Raw genomic sequence first — 19,970 nt, forward strand, 5'->3', positions numbered from 1 at the left:
AATGTTTCCTCTGAGAGTAAACCGGAAAACCCAAGTCAGCACCCTCTGAGGAGCAATCAAAGAGGTAATCTCTGAGCTAATGGTCTCCAGTTGAATGTGAATCAAAAGTACAAAATCTCTTTTGAACAATGTTTGCAGCCTCCAAGCTACAAGCACAGGCCAGCAGTAAAAGGTTAAAAATCAAACTGGCTAAGGGGATTTAAGCAGAACCTTTCACAAGTAAATGGCTCCTACCTCACCACCACTCCCTACTCCAAGGGCATTATCTCTGAACAGCTAGGTTGAAAGATAAAAACAAGGAAAAGAAATAATATAAGGAGAGAAATTACTGCAGAAAATATACACTTCACAGTTAATAGGTAAGTTACTATCTTACTTAATAGATAACTTGAAAAGTTTGCTGGGGCGAAGAGACTCGACTCAGCGACCTACTCTGCCACTGCAGAGTCCCAGCTGTTTTGTTTTTTGCTTTTAATTTCAAATATCAATCATTCATTCCTGTCCCCAGCTTCATTTTCCATTATCTTCCCTGTTGCTATATTTGTTCCAGACACACCAGACTTTCTATTTTTATAAACTTCTTATTTTCAGCTTCTTCTTTCTTCTTGGTTTTCTATGTGCTCTACCCCTGACTGGAATGATCTCCGTCCACTCTCTGAGCTTCACCTTTTTCACTTGTATCCTCATCCTTCAGATCTCTACTTAAACAACATTTTCCAGTGTGGGCTTGGTAAATCACTACCCTTATAGACTGTGCTTCACATTTGCAACTTTTTTTTTTTAATGGCAGGCTTAATTCTTTATTTGTGTTAGTATATTTATTTCTGTCCTCTGGGAAGACTGACAGCACCTTTAAGGTAAGAACCATTTTTTTCTTCCTTCTTCCCTAGAATCTAGTACATACATAATAAATACATGGATACCTGAATTTATGTGAGTCACCTTAACAAAAATACAATTAAATATAATGAGATCAACAATTGTCTCCCATTCTCTGTCCAAGTATTGTGATTAAAAGAATTGAAATGATGGGGCACCCGGGTGACTCAGTCAGTTAAACATCTGTCTTTGGCTCAGGTCATGATCCCAGGATCCTGGGATAGAGCCCCACATGGGGCTTGTTGCTCAGTGGGGAGCCTACCTCTTCCTCTCCCTCTGCTGCACCCCATGCTTGTGCTCTCTCCCTCTCTCAAATAAATAAATAAAATCTTTTTAAAAAATAAATAAAAATAAAAATAAAAGAATTGAACTGAAAGATCTTACCATAAAAGTCATGTCTCTATGGGCATATAACAGAGAATCCCTCCCCTGGAATAGAGGTGGAAAGTAGGTCTCTATTCTCTAGCGTAAACTTCCTGAATATGTGGACAATTTCAGGAGATTATCAGAATTAGTACCACTGACCTAAAAGCTTAAATCATTTTGAGAACTGGAATCGTCTCTACTGGTATTTAAGGCTGGATGATAGTCTTTAGGTGGCGTTAAATTATAGTTGAGACTGCCCAGGTCGTAAGTGGTCTTCTCAGAGTCTCTCACTGATTTGCTAAATAGGTTTACCTCTTGGGGCACCTGGATGACATAGTTGTTAAGGTGTACCTCAAGTCTGTCCATTAATTTCACAATTACATGATCCCGCACTTAGAGAACTATTTTTTGGATCCTGTTTACTGCAGTATATCAGAGCATTGGTGCATTTATTGAATTAACTTTAGATATCTCTTCAAATCTTAGGACATTTTGAGTTATGATAAACTTTTATTCATACTGATGAATTTCACCTAGCATATCTATTTCAGCTGAACATTGCTATTTCTTTTGTAATTTTTAAAATTAAGATTTTTAAGAAACAAGGAAACATCAAATAAAAATAATTTGTTGCCTTTTTCTACCACCATTTATAAAATCATTTAAAAACACTGTTTTTTGGTATCGTTAGTTTCTATATATGAGAAGGGATATAACCTTTGGAGCTCCACGTTCAAAAGTGCCACCATTTTCACAGCATTAAAACAGATTTTTCCAATTTAAGTCAGATTAATTTATGAAATTAATAAACCACAATTTATTCGGTCAGTAGGAGTAGGTATACACAAAATGTTGACATAATTTGGAGATGACTGCATCCAGTATTTTGGCATCAAAGAAGCAGCAGCCCGTAATTTGGACTCCAATGAGATATGAAAGACATATGATAGCTGTTGACATCTGCTATGTTTTAAAACCTATGTAGGTAGAAAATTGAAAGTGGAATATGTAGAAATTCATGCAACTAACAGGAAAGAATAGAGTCACAGAGGAATCAGCAGCGTGGTATATTAAAATAACTAAAAGTAGTTCAGGAAGGCTAGAGCAAACACTAAGGGTGGGTGAAAGATATTTTAAGGTGCTTAAAACCCCATCTTTTTAGCACTCAAACTGTCATGGAAACCAAGATATATCAGCTAGCATTGCAAAGAAATATACAGAATCTGAGTTTGAGCCAGACCTTCTGCCTTAAAGTACTGGTGGAGAATTTTGTCATGGTTATTACAGAGGATGTCAAGATTTCATTCTTGAACATGGAAAATAGTATAACTGATTTACATTGTTCAAGTTTCTCTTAAATATTCAGAGAGGTTGTCATCTACAGCCGTACTGTGACTGAGCCACATTTAATCTGCTGGAAGTAAATTGAAATAAATGGAATATATATGACACTCTGAAGAGTGGAATGCATAAATGTGCAATGAAAATATGTGGTTAAACTGCATAATAAGACATCATAAGGGAAGAAGTCATAAGAAAAGTAGTTAGTATAAAGATCTGACAATTTCTCTAGTATAATTAGTTCATATATTACATTTCTCTTTGCATAATTAATAATGCTAAGGGGTACAAGCTGACAGACATAATAAGAAATTGAACTATGAGTTAGGAGATGTGGGTTCCAATAACAGCTCTTTCAAAACAATGTTGTCACTTCAGACAAGTCCCTAATATCTTGAGTTTAGCATTAATATTATAAAAATTTTTTGAATCATACATTTAAAAAATGTATGATTCTAAGTAGTTTGCATTATTAATTTAGCAAAATTCTACTTGTTGATATTTGAAATATATGTCCACTTCTTAGATGAATAAAGCAAGATATATAACAGTATTTTATAATAATTACCTATTATCATTATTAACATGTTAGTTTATGTATTAACATATCTTTAATATGATTAATAACTTCTTAAAGAGACAAATTCTTAAAGACCCCAACTATTGATTTAAATATTCAGAATGTTACCAAAATTTCTATTATGTCATTTAAAATGTACAAAAATAAAATTAGGCATACATTTCTCGGGCTTACATACTTAATTCAACTATAAACTAAAATAAAATTACAAACTAAATAGAAATCTAATAAAATGAAAATTACAGTAATAGTATTACTTTAACAGATGACAGTTTGTGGTTACCAAATATATGCTTACAAGACCCATGTAGGTATTCACCAATGGTACGGGTTCTTTAAATTTTTAACAGGTTGAAATCTTACATAGTATAAATACGTCTCAATGCTTTCACTACTTTTCTCAAAGCAAATTATGAAACCTTTCTTCAATAGAACAAGCAGGGACACTTTTGCTCTTCCTGTGACATAAACTAAACATTTATAGATTTTTTTTTTTTTTTAATTTGAGAGAGAGAGCAAGAGAGAGAATGAGCTCTAAGGGGAGAAGGGAAGAAAGGGAGGGGGAGAAGCAGACTCCTGCCAAGCAAGGAGCCCCATGCAGGGCTCAATCCTAGGAGCCTGGGATCATGACCTGAATGGGGCTTGGTCCCAGGACCCCAGGACCATGACCAGAGCTGAAGACACCTCAACTGATTAAATCACCCAGGCACCTCAGATTAAATCTCCCTTCCTGTTTTCTCATAGTCAATACAATTAACATAGTTTTTCTGCTAAAGCAAATAATCAGAAACAAATTCTAATGAATACACTGAAACTGAGTAAACTGGGTGTAAGATGGGATGCTCTGAAGATTCAGTTGTGTTTATTCTCTCTTTCCTCTCCTAATTTATCTTTCTCTCCTAAACAAAAACATGTTTTCATATTTACATTAGATATAAAATAAAAACCTAAAGTATAAAGAAGGTAATATAGAACTAGTTAACCCTGAAATATATAGGTTCCCAAGAGTCTGCAGATTCCTTTTTAAGAAAAGAGAACTGTACTTTTGTAATAACTAGTTTTATACTTTGCTTACTGCATCTCTACTTACAGCTACTCAAAAATAACTAAAGTATATAAAACTCTGGTCTCTAATAAAGTCTCTCATCACGGACGCTTTCAGGACTAGTTGAAACTCCAATGTGTAAGCACTGTGAAAAAGTATCACTAAATTTTAGAATGTCCCTTTGGAGACAAAACAGTACAGGTTTATATAATTATAATTGAATGCAGCTTTCTAGTAGACATTTCATGTTGGTCTCAGGCAAATAAAAGGAGTGGCTTTTGTGACAATAAACAAAGAGGGGAATTGAGAAACTTCAGTAGGAAAAAATTTTAAAGAGAAATATGGTAGTGCTATATACTACATTTGTGTTGGCTTGTGTGATCTTGGTTAACTTGGTTGACTTGTATCCCCTTGTAAACGTGTCCTCACCTGTATAGCCGTGATAATAATGGTATGTCCATGCAATGGTATGTTCATCTAAGATTACCCATAAAGTTTAATATGGCAATGTTTGTAAAATGTTTAAAATTAATAAATTCTTCTGTTTAGGTCCTATTATTAATACTGGGATACTATCATATAAATTCTTCATTTTCTGAATTAGTAATCATACATGAAGTGATTTATAGGTATGAAAGAAAGGTGTATGATATGCACTGTTTGATGAATGAACTATCACATCTAACTGGTTAGTTGCCATTTAAAATTATTTATTTATTTGACAGACAGAGATCACAAGTAGGCAGAGAAAGAGAGAGAGAGGAGAAGCAGGCTCCCTGCTGAGCAAAGAGCCCCATGCGGGGCTCAATCCCAGGACCCTGGGATCATGACCTGAGCCAAAGGCAGAGGCTTTAACCCACTGAGCCACCCAGGCACCCCGTAGTTGCTATTTTAGGAAGAGTCACAACATAGTAAAAACTAAGACAGTAAAAATTACTAAAATATTTCTAATGATCACAAAAAGAGTCTTGTAAAACCCTGGAGCTACATTTCTCTTTCAATTATCAAGATCAGTTCATAATATAATAGCTTTAGTTATATTTCTATATGTTAGGAAACAATTATTTTATATCAAAGTTCTATTTATGTAGGTCATTCATAGTTCAGAATCACAGAACTTTCAAGACTAACAATGTGAATATTCTCTTTTATAAAAGGCAGGTAGCTATTTTTGTTCATATTTTTCTAATTCCTTTGTTATATTTTCTACATTCAAATAGTATCATATACAGATGATTAAGAAAAAAGCCATATGATCCTTTTAAAATATTACAATTTAATATTAAATCCAATATTATTATAATATAGCATAGTATAGTATTTAGGATGGGCACATCAATATACTAATCAATAACACTAGAAATAATTTTCACCCATTTTGTGTTAATATTTCATTGTATCCCTTGCCAGAAGAAATCATCCTTAACAACATCATCATGCTTTTTCTGAAAACATCGGATTTTGGTATCTATTGAATATTGAATATTGAATATTGAATATTGAATATTGAATTCCTGGCTTTGAACTCCAGGTCTGATGCATACTTATTCTGTGATCTTATTCAAATTACTAGACTTCTTTAATCATGATTTCCCATTTGTAAAACAAAAGCTAATGCCTCCTCAGTGTGTGTGTGTGTGTGTGTGTGAGATTGAGAGAGCCACAGAGAAAGGACAAGAGTATTTAAGTGTAATAACATGCATGAAAGCACTTAAAAATTAATAACCCAAAATAATTTTGCTATTATTATTAATATGATAACCATATTCATGCTCATTATCTTGAACTCCTCCAAAAAGAAAATTAAACCACAGATCAAGAATTCCCAGTATTAATGGTTTTGACAATGGTAAAGATAACTACATATTGGCTACACAATTCATTTCCTACACAATTTCATTCGATGTGATTAATAATACACAAGAATAGGAAATATCCAAGTTATAATAGCAAAAGTGAGATGGACAGATATACAGAAATGTTGCTATTATGAGACTACTATGGGAGGTCAGTTACATGGTTTAATGGAAATAAAAGTACAAGGATTTTATTAATATTCTTGACAAAATATTCTTGGAAGAATTACTGAACTGCAAACTGCTGCCATGTTCTTCTTATAATGGATCAAAAAAGAACTGAGAACATCATAGGCTTACTAAAATTGTACTTTTCCAAAACTGCAGTAACACATTTTCCCTCTAAAATATCTACTTTAAATTCCTGATAGTGGTTTCCTAAAACATTTAAAAATAAATATACAAAGACATATTCTCTTAATAATTATTCACCTTTAAATCTGAAGAAAGTATCAGATTCATGTTAAAATGGTACGTAATAATTGTTTTTATTGAGTTTAAAGATTTTGAAATGCAATTTTATTTACAAGAAAACTTTAAAATTTGCACATCACTATTGATTCATTTTGTTTAATGAATTCCTCCTTAATGGCACCATCAAAAGAAGACATTAAATATGAATTATGAATTAGATAAATTTAGGGTATTTATTTGAATTAAAGTGGCCATTTATTTGTGCCTTTATTGTTAATCTTCTTCATGCATGTTACACACATAATTATTATTTTACATTAGCAACATTTCACATCATGTCCTAATGTCCTAATTCTTAGTATATACTTTTATTCTTTCTCTATTCTGCACTAGAAAGTCAGTAACAAATGGGAAGTTTATAGATATTACAGAGTTGGGTGTATTTCAGAACTCATAATCTGACCCAGATCTTACTGCTTTTTACCAAGAATCACTTCATTTTCTCTTTTCCTTTGGTCTAATTTTTAACATAACTACATTTTACAGTTCTTCATAAAGTTTCTCATCTGTAGTTTCTGCTCCTTCTGACAGAACTATTTCGGGGGTTCCCATCCACAATATATTGTATTTCTACTTATCAACTAAGGAAATCCTAGAATCACTCTTCTGTTCTTATGTGCCATATTTATGGTTCTACACTTGATTGATTCTTTCAACATAGATGGAAGGTATTTCTCAAAGGTCTGTCTGTGATTATCTAATCTTGCTTGGATAAAGGATGAGTAAATCAGGTGTCAGCTTGTATTTTAGGGATTGCTTTTACAGAGTATGGACTCCTGCTTCTCTAATACCCTTTGTTAAAAAGAACCACATGCAATAAAAAAGTTATAGGATCAAATATAAAGTGTACTTTAGGTTAATTTTTTTAAAAAAATTAAATATTTTACCAATCAGCAAAAATCCTATGGAGAGTTTAAAATAAACATTTAAGTGGATTACCTGCACAATGGCTCTACTCCATTATTTTTTTAAAAGACTTTATTTGAGAGAAAAGAGAGAGAGAGAGTAAACACAAGCAGGGTAAGGGTCAGAGAGAGACAGAAAGGGAGAAGCAAACTCCCTAATGACTGGATCCTAGGTCCCCGAGATTATGACCTAAGCGGAAGGCAGATGCCTAACTGACCGTACCACCAGGGCACCTCTGGGTCTACTCCGTTATTAAAAATAACTTTATGTGTAAAATTACTAAATATCATTTTTAGCAGTCTTATTGAGAAATCTAATGCATATACCACTTTACCTATTCAATTTGGGGTTTTTCAGCATATTCAGAAATCTATCCAATTATTATCACAAATCTAAACTTAGAATATTTTTGTCAACATAAAAAGAACTTATGAGTCTTTAGTCTCCATATAATTCATATTTAGGCAACCATGCACCTAGGTTTTTATAATTATAGATTTTCCTCTTTTGGATACATCATATGGATGGTAACAAATAATAAATGGTCTTTGAGACTCTCTTTTTCTTAATGTGTGTGTGTGTGTGTGTACATTTTTTTTTTTTCAAAATATGGGCCTTCTTGGTGTCAGTTTCTATTCTCTGTTTTTCCCTGTATGTTTAGGTAATGTTTTCCTGCTTCTATTCATGTCTTAAATTTTTGTTGTTAACTGGACATTTTAGATAATATTGTAGCAACTCTAAATGATTCACACTCCTCCCAACTCAGGCATTTTTGTCTTTATTATTTCTTTGCCTACTTCTTTAATGACTTGGATGAGCTATTTTAATGAAGTCTATTTCCCTTACAGTGTGAAGCCTTTGATGTTTCTCCTCAGGGGTTATAAACTTGGACTTTCACAGTCTTCCTGACATAGTTTCACTAACTATGACTAAAATTTTAACTGCACTCTGAATCTTTTTTTCTAATCTCTCAATTTAGTTTTTGAATGATTTGCCACTACTGGAATCACATCAATGAGTTGTTCTCTACTAAGTGCTAGCTGATTATCTGGTGTTTCAACAACATTCTGGGGATATAAACTGTTCCACATTATGATCCAACTAAAGTTGTGTTCCTTTCAGAGGCTAAGTGTTACCAGGCTTGAGGTTTTCTCCAACCTCAGAAGGGCTCCTCTTAGCTGTAACTTTTACTTTTCTCTCTATTCAACTTCTACCTGGTCTTGTATTTTATCCCCTCTCAGTTACACTCAACCAAAATCTCCAATGTTTTCCACACATCTTTATGTATGAATTCCACCTCTCCCCAAAAGTCACACCCTTCTAAGAAAACCGTTGATGGTTCTCTTGTTATGGACTACTTTTCCACCTAGTTAGAACCTCTGTCCTTCTGCATTGAAGATGAGGAAGGAGACAGAGACCTGTTTCTCTTGGATTCTTAAGATCCCTGTTCTACATGCAAGGCATTGAGTGCCTTAGTAGCTACTAGCTTTCTTCCATTTGGAATGAAATGATCAAACTCTATGAGTAAACTGTGGTTTCAGAGGTGGAGACCCAGTATTCTCAGCCTGCTTCACCTGGGGAAGAGCCTCCACCTTACGAATGGAGGTTGAGGGGGTCAGGAGAGCTCCCTGCAAAGAATAGAGTATCTGTTGGAATAAAATTCTTGCAACATAGCTGCAGGGACCAGAGAAATTGGTGGCCTGCCCATGCCAGGATGAAACTGTAACTTTAGAATGGGAATTATAGGAAGAAGGAGCTTTTATTCTGATGACTTTCTATCACACTTAACTGGGTTGAAAGGAAAGAGAAGGTAAGGGAGCAAACATGCTCAAATGCCAAGACTCTGCCCCTTCTTACTAAGAGTTGAAAGAAGTTTCTCCCTTTGCTATATGCCTTGAAGACAATTTTGAGAGAGTTGTTTGTTTAATAAAGAACTCACAATGCCATTATGGAAGTTTCTCCTAGACCAATGGTTGTGGGATTTCTTCTTATTTTGCTAGTTTTTATTCCCAAATAATATAGTTTATATTTTAGTAGCCTACCTGTCAGAATGGCTATTACCAAAAAGATAATAACAAGTATTATTGGTGCTATAAAAAGATAATAACAAGGATATAGAGAAAAGGGAATCTTCTGCATTGTTCAGAATGTAAATTGGTGCCTCTATGGAAACAGTATGGAGGCTCCTCAAATAATTGAAAATAGTACCACCATATGATCCAACAATTCTATTCTTAACTATTTATCTGAGGAAAATGAAACTACTAATTTGAAAAATATATATATATGTACCCCATGATCACTGCAACATTACTAACAACAGCCAAGGCACAGAAGCAACCTAAGTGTCCACTGATTTATGAATGGATAAGTGTGTGTGTGTGTGTGTGTGTGTTTGTGTGTGTGTGTACGTGCGCATGCATGCGTGTATGTATATATATAACAAAATATCATTTGGCCATAAAAATGAAGGAAATCTTCATTTGCAACAACATGGATGGACCCTGAGGGCATTATGGTAAGCAAAATAAGTCAGATAGAGGATGATAACATGTAATGAACTTGTATGTGAAATCATCCTTGCGCAGGGGCCATGCTAATCTTCTCTGTATCGTTCCAATTTTAGTATATGTGCTGCCGAAGCGAGCACTTGTATGTGAAATCAAAAACAACAACAACAACAACAAAACAAGCCCCAGAGAACAGATGGGTGGTAAGAGGCAGGGGGTGGGAGGTTAGAGAAATAGTAAATTTTTTTTTTTCATTTTGGGGATTTTTTTTTTAGTTTAAATGAGCTGAAAAATTTTATTTTAAAAATAATTTTTGAGTCAATAAGTGTAAGTTCACTCCCTATCATTGTTACAGTTCTTCTGCCTCCACACCTTGACCTGTGCTGAGAGGAGCCTATTTAAGCCTTGCTCTGATGAACAGCAATAGGTACAGGTTGTCATGTAAGACAGATGAAGCTCATCCCTAGGAAGGCTGGCTACTTCCCAATTAACTTTAGCCATGAGTTACAGCAAAGCAACTAAAAAAGAGGGTCAATGAGGGATCATTACCATTACATATATATTTCTGTCTTCTTAAGACAGATGACCATATTGTGAAACTGTCATGTGAACAGTGATATTTATTAGGAGAGATCACTGTTGCAACATTTATTTTTGTCTCTTTACACAGATTAGTACATCTTCTTTTCTCTAATAGAGTTCTGTTGTTAATAGAATTTGACCAAGTGAGTTTGCTAGAGAGAGCTTAAAATTTACCCTACCTGCAAATGAGCACATAAATCATTCTTTAAAAACCTACTAGAAATATCTCCTTAAATAATTTATTTGTTCATATTACTTTTATTCAAAAAGTTCATACTGTTCCATAATAAATATACTCATAGCTTGATTTCCACATTAATTATAAAAACTTATTTCCTCTGTAATATCTATCTTTTGCTATGGTCATATTGAAATATTCATCACCCAGATATATGTGTTTCATTATTCCTATATGTATGGTCTTTAGACATACTGGAGTCTGATCAAAATGATTTGGCTTATTAAATTTCCATTACTTTAGCATAAAAATAATATAAATATTTAGAAATAATGTCATAAAAATGTTGAACACTACACTGCTGCCACACTTTTATTAAATGTTCTACCTATTAAAATATTCCCTTGATCTCCTGTTGAACAGTGATGAGAATCTAAGTTTATCATATATTAGAATCATGTCAGTACATTATAGATGGTACTGCTAAAAGGCGTACATGAACTTGCTACTACAACAGATCAAAACATACCAAAAAAAAAAAAAAACCAAAAAAACCTAACATATAAAAAAGAAAATAAAACTTATCAGAATATTCTGATCTTGTTTATTTTTTAAAAAAAAATATGCAGTGGAAGATATAATCCAAGTTCAATATCTATCTGAATTTACCTATATTTGTAATATGTAGCCAACTTTAATTTACCCATGAGTTGAAGGTAACAGTAATATGGATAATTATTAACCCAGGTATTAACCAAAATGAATTTATATTTCATTCACAATCACAAGTCACATACAACTGCTGGTTTCAGAAGAGGCTGCTACCTCAGCTTGTTATTCTTGTCTCCACATCTCTATAGCCCTTTGCATATATGTACTTTCTCATAGTTTTTCTCTACTGCTCTCCTGAACTACGTTTTAAGGATGAGAAAATTGTTTTTCCTCTTCTTCCTTTTTTGTCTTCCAAATTACATATTACCAGCATTCAGCATTTTCCTAAAGTTAGAAATCGGTAGATTGAATGCCATCCTCCCCTCCAAAAAGGGGATTTAGGGTAGTAGGGTGAATGGATATTTATGGTTTGTTAAATCTGCAAATCTTGTGTTAAACATTTTGTTGTTGTTTTTGCTTCTGGTGTTCATTTTTATCTCATAATCTCAGGGCCATTAATGGACTCTTTTTTTGTTGCAAATTTTCGGGAGAGCAAAATAATGCAGAATTTATTTAACAACAGAATTTATTTTATTTTTTGAGTTCTGAAAAATATACTTGGGGTAATACTTACCTTGACATAACTGAAACTATGCCCTACCAAAACACTTCTCTTTTCATTTTTACTTCCCATATCTTTTATTCCTCCCAATCCACTGAGAATGAAGGGCTTTCAAATGCATGAGTAGCATGTGTGAGATATATAAACTTATTTTTATTTTATTTAACCTCATTTTCTTCAGTTCATGAAATGGTATTAACCCGTACTTATGACAGCTATCATATTAACTATGTGCCTATGTGTGTACTAAGCACTATGAATAGATTATTCCATTGATTCCTCATGTTAGTGTTATGTTATAATTATTATGTTTATTCTCACTTTGGTGGTAATAAAACCAAGGTGCAGATGGTATAAATGATCTTCCAAGTCTATATGATGAATATGAAAATGTGTAGGGAGAGATATGCAAGACATCAAGAAAACTGGGTCATCAATAAGTGTTTATTGAATAAAGAAAAGACTGTCATTTTGTGGCGTTACTCTATTATTGATGTCTTATGATATGCTAGAGAACAAAATCAAAGCAAACGAAAGCATTTTATTTGGATGTAGGCTTCAATGTAGGTTTCTATCAATTATTATAGTTATATCCACAGTGAGTCAATCTGCCTAACAGAAGCTTCGTAGTCACTGGGAAACAGTCCCTACCAATATATATATATATTTTTTTCTTTTTCTCTCTTTTGCCTACCCTCAACATCCTCTCATTCCTTCATATTGTCTTTTCTGAATGCAGCTAAAACATAGTATGTGTTACTAGGATCTCCTGGCATTCATATTGGAGATGCCTCTCCACCTCCCACCATGTGCACAAACACACATTTCTCAATCAAAACATTTAAAATACTGGGGAGCGTCGTGGCTCAGGTGGTTAAGCACCAACTATTGATTTCAGCTCAGGTCACCATCTCAGGGTCCTGAGACTGAGCCTTGTGTCAGCTCCAGCTAAAGCCTGGAGCCTGCTTAGGATCCTCTGTCTCCCTCTCCCTCTGTCCTTTCCTGAGCCACCCCCTCTCAAAACAAACAAAAACTAAAACAACAACAACAACACCTTTCAAAATATCAAAGAACAATGGCGAGGTATATAATGTGCTTCCAGGCCATCTTCAAAAAAAAAAAAAAAAGATTATTTCATATCCTGTGACAAGCATATTTTCAAATACATTTCTTTTTTTTTTTAAGATTTTATTTATTCATTTGACACAGAGAGATCACAAGTAGGCAGAGAGGCAGGCAGAGAGAGAGAGAGGAGGAAGCAGGCTCCCCGCGGAGCAGAGAACCCGATGCGGGACTCGATCCCAGGACCCTGAGTTCATGACCTGAGACGAAGGCAGCGGCTTAACCCACTGAGCCACCCAGGCGCCCTCAAATACATTTCTAATGTTATAACCATACAGCTAAATCAAAAGCCTAGAATAAATTGTGAAAAGAAGAGAACTAAAAATCTCTACTATTTCAGGAATTATTCTCTCAATCCCAGGTCTCACTGGAGAAAATGTAATGTGATAATGTGAAAACAGGCAAATAGTTCACAGGGTAATTTTGTACTTTAAAATAAGTATTCCATAGCTGATTCGTTATTCTTACAACTGAAGCCTGTGACTAAGCTGCAGATGAGGCAAATAAATAAGTTGTGTCATAGGCTCTCCAGATTTTAAAAAGGAAAATGTTCTTTACTAAAAATGCATTGGGAATGACTGCTGTCTGCCTTTCTTAAAGCCTCAGAACCAAGTCCTTAAATGATGAGTACTTACTAATGATGTTCCTTGTAATATTTAGAAGTTGTAACATTTTAAATTCAAATGGAATATTCAATCCATATGTTTACTAGTGCTTCTGGTAACCATTAAAAAAAAACCCCAAAAAACCAAAAACCTAAAATGTTGTAACTTGGATTCGAATGACTTTTTTTCCCTATTTTGGAATCTATCCATGTTATGTCATTTTTTAAAAAGTATTTTTAAAAAGACAAAAGCAGCTTAGATAGCATCAATTCTTTTTTTTTAAGATTTCATTTATTTGAGAGAGAGAGAGTGAACAAGAGAGAGAGCATTAGTAGCAGGAGTGGCAGTGGGAGAGGGAGAAGCGGACTCCCCTCTGCAGGGAGCCTAAGTGGGGCTTGATCCCAAGACCCCAGAATCATAACCTGAACAGAAGGTAAACATTTAACCAACTGAGCCATATAGGTGCTCCAGCATAAATCCTTGAACATCAATTTTATTTTTATCCTAAGCATCTGAAAACTCTCACTAGATTTAATTACCAAACTCCAAATGGCTATTTATTGGACCACATATTAACAAACAGTGTAGAAAAGTTTACTAAATAAGTTTATTTTGATTGTTAATTTAAGATATGAAATCTAGTTTCTATGACTAGAACCTGTTAATGATCCTGGATCATTAGATTATAGGTCATTTCATAGGATCAATGAAAAATATTTTCTATATGACAGAAAAACAATTGATATACATGCTATTATTCAGGTTTTGGCTTTTCATGCCTCCATACTATAGTGCCTAGAGTATTGTGTGAATGATGAGACTTATACCTTCATCAGCATCTAATAGCAGCAGCAGCATCTGTTTATTTAAACTAGTTCTCAAGTTTTTGACTCACAGTGCCTAATTTCTATTGTTATTATTAAAAGTGATCTAACCATATTAATGTTTTTGATATTGTCTCATATTTAAATAATTACTATGTTCCCAAATTCTAATATAAATTTCCAACATCACATCTCCTCGGTGTGTGATAAAGGTGGCTTTAATGATTTTAATCAAATAATTGAGAGCACACTTGAAAATAAGCTTTGCAATATGGAAGTATATGGTCACAAGAGTAAAGAACAATATATTATTTCTAAAAGGTTCCATACGGGCAATTCATTATGTTATCTTGTATATCATAATTTGGCATCTAGCTCTTAGAATATGAGCTTAAAAATCTGATTTCATCAGCAAGATAAATAGTAACAATAACAACAATAAATCACAGAGCATTACTAGCATATATTAGCATCAGACAGTAATACTACTCCCACTTTACAGATGAGAAAATTTAAACAAGGAGGTCAAACTATTGTCCTTCTCCTCACCCCCACCTAGTTAATGTCAAAACTAAGCAATTACAGAAACTCAGAATATTTTATCTCCTCCCATGCACATAACCTTATCTTCTGTGATGGTGAGTTGGAAGTAAAAAGGGACATTTCCCATATTCCTTAATTCTAATTTAATAATCATCAGAGAATACCTCAAAGTCTATTACATTTACTTTTTTTTTTTTTTTAAAGAGAGGAGGAGGAGGAGCAGAGGACGAGGAAGAGAGAATCTTAAGCAAGCTCCATGCTCCAGCACGTGACCCTGAGATCACAACCTGAGCTGAAATCAAGATTGGACACTTAACTGATTGAGCCACCCAGGTGACCCCCTACTACATTTAAAGAATAGTGTCCAGTTTCCTTTGCTCCAGCCTCAGGAAACTTGGAATGTACATGTCTTAGTTTGTGCTGTGGCCTACCTGTGGTCATTTATTCATTTAACTGGAGATACATGGTCTTTTAAAATAGAAATCAGAGCATCTCAAAATTGCTTCTCACTTCATTGTAAAGGCTAAAGTACTTAGTACTCTGTTAGACCACAAAGTTCCCCCAACCTCTCTAACCTGCTTTCCTACCACCTTCTCTCTCCTGATCACTTATGTCCCGGTATATAATCTTCTTTGCTTGGTCTTGAATATGCCAAATGCTTACCTGCTTTAGAACCTGTGTTTTCTGTGTCTGTCTCTTTCTTCAGATACCTATTTTCTCACTTCCTTCAGATTTCTTCTTAGTGTCAACTTATCCAAGATGCCTTCATATAGGACACCCATACTCAATCCCCCTTTCTTGCTTTATTTTCTCAGCATCACCTTTTGATCCCTAATTGGTGATCTATTTGTTGTTTTGATTACTGTTTGTCTCCTCTAGTAGAGTATGACCTCTAGCAGAACTATAACTGTATTATCATCTCCTATTGCATTTCCAGTGCAGAGAATATTATATAGTAAATGATGAACACTTAAAAATTCTTTAAAGGATGAACTATGTGAGAAAATACATTCCCATTCAATAATCTCATTATGTGTTTTAATCTAATTATCAGACACAATAGCACCTATGTAACCCTTAGAAGAAATGGAGATTAGAGTATTATGCCTCCATCAGAAAGGATGAATACCCAACTTTTGTAGCAACATGGACGGGACTGGAAGAGATTATGCTGAGTGAAATAAGTCAAGCAGAGAGAGTCAATTATCATATGGTTTCACTTATTTGTGGAGCGTAACAAATAGCATGGAGGACATGGGGACTTAGAGTGGAGAAGAGAGTAGGGGGAAATTGGAAGGGGAGGTGAACCATGAGAGACTATGGACTCTGAAAAACAATCTGAGGGTTTTGAAGGGACGGGGGGTGGGAGGTTGGGGTACCAGGTGGTGGGTATTATAGAGGGCACGGATTGCATGGAGCACGGGGTGTGGTGCAAAAATAATGAATACTGTTATGCTGGAAATAAAAAAAAAAAGAATACATTTCCTCTTCTTAATCTCTAATTTTGTCTAAAATTATTTTTCTTTTCTACCATGTCTATACCTATTTTTCTTTAGAGCTACCCAGTTACTAATATTTTCTACATTAAAAAGAATTCTAAAATAATACCAGCATAACATGTTACCGATGTTATTTTTATGTTTTATAACAATATTAGTTTGAGAGATCTTATTGATCATGCTTATTTTGTAAAAAGAAAAGAAAAAGTTTACATGTATTATAAAATCTATATAAAATATTTAAAAAACATACATTTGTGATTCTTGATCGCTTACAATTTCCGTAATGATGTACTCTGTAAAAAGAAGAAGAGGAAGAAGAAGAGGAAGAAGAAAAAGAAGAAGAAAGAAAGAAAGGAAGAAAGAAAGACACTCAGATTGTTTTTTCCCCTCCAGCTGGATTTGGCAGCTCAATTTGAACACTCCCCAGAGAGATCTCAGACATTTATGCAGTTTAATGGTCTACTATTTTTAAGCCAGAGATATTTTACTTTGTTGTGATTGCCATAAATACTGCATTAACATTTGAATAATAGGCAATTTCACTGAGAATGTATCAATGTATTTTTTAGTGAATTAATCTATATCTCTTTCCTACAACTTGCTTATTGATGCACGATAAATGTAGTAATAACGATAATAAATCATCAAACATTCTAGCAGACTGTCAGGGAGGGGAGGTGGGGGGTGCACAGAATTGAGCTTGTTGAGAGACATTTCAATGCAGGAGAAATGACATGTGTCATACCATCCCACAGTGAGATGACAGAACACATGGGGATGCTGAATATCAGCAATGTGTACAAGCCTGACATGACTGGAGCCTCTGGTTGTGTTTCAGGTTACCCTATGTAACACAGTAATACTCGGTTCATTAAAACAGCAGTAGAATCCTATAGGAGATATTTCATCTAGGATAAAAGAGAGGAAAACAATGTGGGGAAAAAAAAAAACAGAAATCATACTCCCCTGTAAATCATATCTCCCAGCCATCTATAAGAACACCAGAAATTAGGGCGATAAATACCCAGAGCAGCAAAAAACAGAGAAACAAAGAAACAAAAAACTTATTGTGTGATTGCTTTGACTGTATTGGAAATAAAGGGTTAGACCACTCAGAGCCCACATTAAAAGTATTTATTAAAAAAAAATGTTAAATTTAAAAAAATTTTAAAAAAGCATTTATTATACGAATAATAAGCAAACTGAACTGGCTACTATTGCAGAAGAGTTGATAACTGAATGGCATCATTCATGATATAGTGATTTAATTATTTGTATTGTTAGAGGAGAGACCCCTTAGGAGAATCACGAGGAAGTCCACATGGGAGATGTTCAAGTGTTGGACCACTGGGGTGAAGACGGTGAGAGCTACAGAAGATACCTGACTCAGAGTAGGAAAGAAGATACCTAATGATCAGATAAAATACTGAAACCCTTGTCCCCACTTTTTTCACTTTTTTTCTTTTTTTTTTCCTTAATCTGTGCATTAGTCCCTAAGCAATTCTATGGGGTGGTAGCGGCTGATGGTAACGCTAACCTGTGCTAGTTAGATCTCTGAGAAAGCAGAACTTTCTATTTGCTAAAGCTGTGATTCCAACAGGGTGGACCATCTACTTACTGCCCCTCTTCTTTCCCCTTCTCTGCCCTTTTTGCAGCTTGATCCCAGATATTCAATCACTAAAATACAGAATACTGTAACTACATCCCAGATTTTAGACAAAAGGAATGAAAAAGGAGATTCCAGGAAACGAGAACACACAAGAGAGGTGACAGAGAGGGAGGCCAGTAAAATGACATCATCAAATTTTTGATAAACACCTGGACTTACTTCTAAGCTGCACAATATGGGTCTGATCCTTTTCCGCATACCAAATATAAGAATTTGACTAACAAACAGAACACCACTCATATCCCAGATTGTCTACTGCTGGTACACACTCAAGACACATCTTAGTAGTACAACAGAACCTTTGAATAACTTACAAAAGGCCAGATGGGTAGACCTAACCAGATCAACTTCTTGCTAAAACAACAACAGAACAATATTCTCAACAGGATTTAACAAAGATCACTATCCCAATGATATTTTAAATGGCCATCACTCTGTCTACAATTATTCAACACAGGAAGAATCAAAACAAAACAAAACAAAACAAAAACCTCAACGCACATGGGAAAATCCAATCAACAGAAGACAATGTTGGTAGGTTGAATTTATCTGACAACGACTTTAAAGTAGACATTAAAAAATGCTCCAGTAATAGAGAACTAACTCTATTGAAATGCATGGAAAAATGGTCTCTGCAAGGAAATAAAAGAGATGAACTAAATGGAAATTTTACAACCAAAAAAATGAAATGACTGAAATAAAAATTTTCACTGGGTAAACAATTCAGAATGAGGATGACAGAGAAAAGACAGATCAGCAGAAAGTATCCTTTGGAATAAAGAGGAAAAAAACAATGAAAAAAAAAAAAGTATGGAGCCTCAGAGACTTGTGGGATAATAACAAAAGTATTAGCATTTGTACCATAAACATCCCAGAAAAAGAAGACAAAGAATACAGTCCAAAAACAAAAAATTGAAAAAAATAATGGGTGAAAAAGTCCCCATTATTCTGAAAGACAATATCATACAAATTAAAGAAATGCAATGAAGTCCAAACATAAAAAAATAAACAAAATAAAACAAAATAAACCAGACATATTGAAAGGAAACCACTGAAAACTAATGACCTAGATGATAATACAGCTTGAGATAAACAGTGGACCATTGGGTTTGAACTGTGCAGTCCACTTATCTGGGCATTCTTTTTTCTTTTCTTTCTTTTTCTTTTTTTCTTTTTTTTCACTAAAAACAGGATAGTACAGGAGATAGACAGGAGAGTCTTCAACACATAAGTCATTTTGGGCCATAGTTATATTTATGAAATAGATTCATGGAAGTATAAGCAAAAGAAAATTCTGGTTAATATAACAGTACTCTGGAGAGGTACACATGATATACAACTTTAGGCATAAAATTATAAATAGAAACATTTCTTTTGTGAGTTATTATTAAATTTTCTAACGTCCCATTTTTTTTCTCTGATTTTCTAGGCATCTCCCCCACTACAATAAAAATGCTACTATCACAGACTCAATTCTCAGAAAACCTAATCTCACTGAAAAGATTAGGATTTAAAAGAAATCTTAAGGTTGGAAGCTTAAAAGTTCCTTATATCTATGAAGTCATATAAGTCAAAAGTTCTAAAAAGTACTGCGGAAAAAACCTTTAAAATATACAGAGGTAGCATTTCTTTTGATAGACAGATTTACTTTAATCTCTTAGAACATTTTCAAATCACTTGGTCAGTTGATTCCTAATCAGTCCCTCACAACACAC

At 34.2% G+C, this 19,970-nt stretch overlaps 1 protein-coding gene and 1 non-coding gene across 2 annotated transcripts in view; both read right to left on the reverse strand.

The window, feature by feature from the left end:
* Positions 1–19,970, reverse strand: part of EYS (eyes shut homolog) — a 1,637,266-nt gene that overhangs the window by 1,435,876 nt on the left and 181,420 nt on the right. The gene's annotated exons all lie outside the window — the stretch shown is intronic.
* Positions 9,995–10,097, reverse strand: LOC116589549. Its single transcript, XR_004285323.1, has one exon. It is a non-coding gene; the product is annotated as a U6 spliceosomal RNA (small nuclear RNA).

The sequence above is a fragment of the Mustela erminea genome, chromosome 4 (assembly GCF_009829155.1).
Source record: "Mustela erminea isolate mMusErm1 chromosome 4, mMusErm1.Pri, whole genome shotgun sequence".
NCBI lineage: Eukaryota > Metazoa > Chordata > Mammalia > Carnivora > Mustelidae > Mustela > Mustela erminea.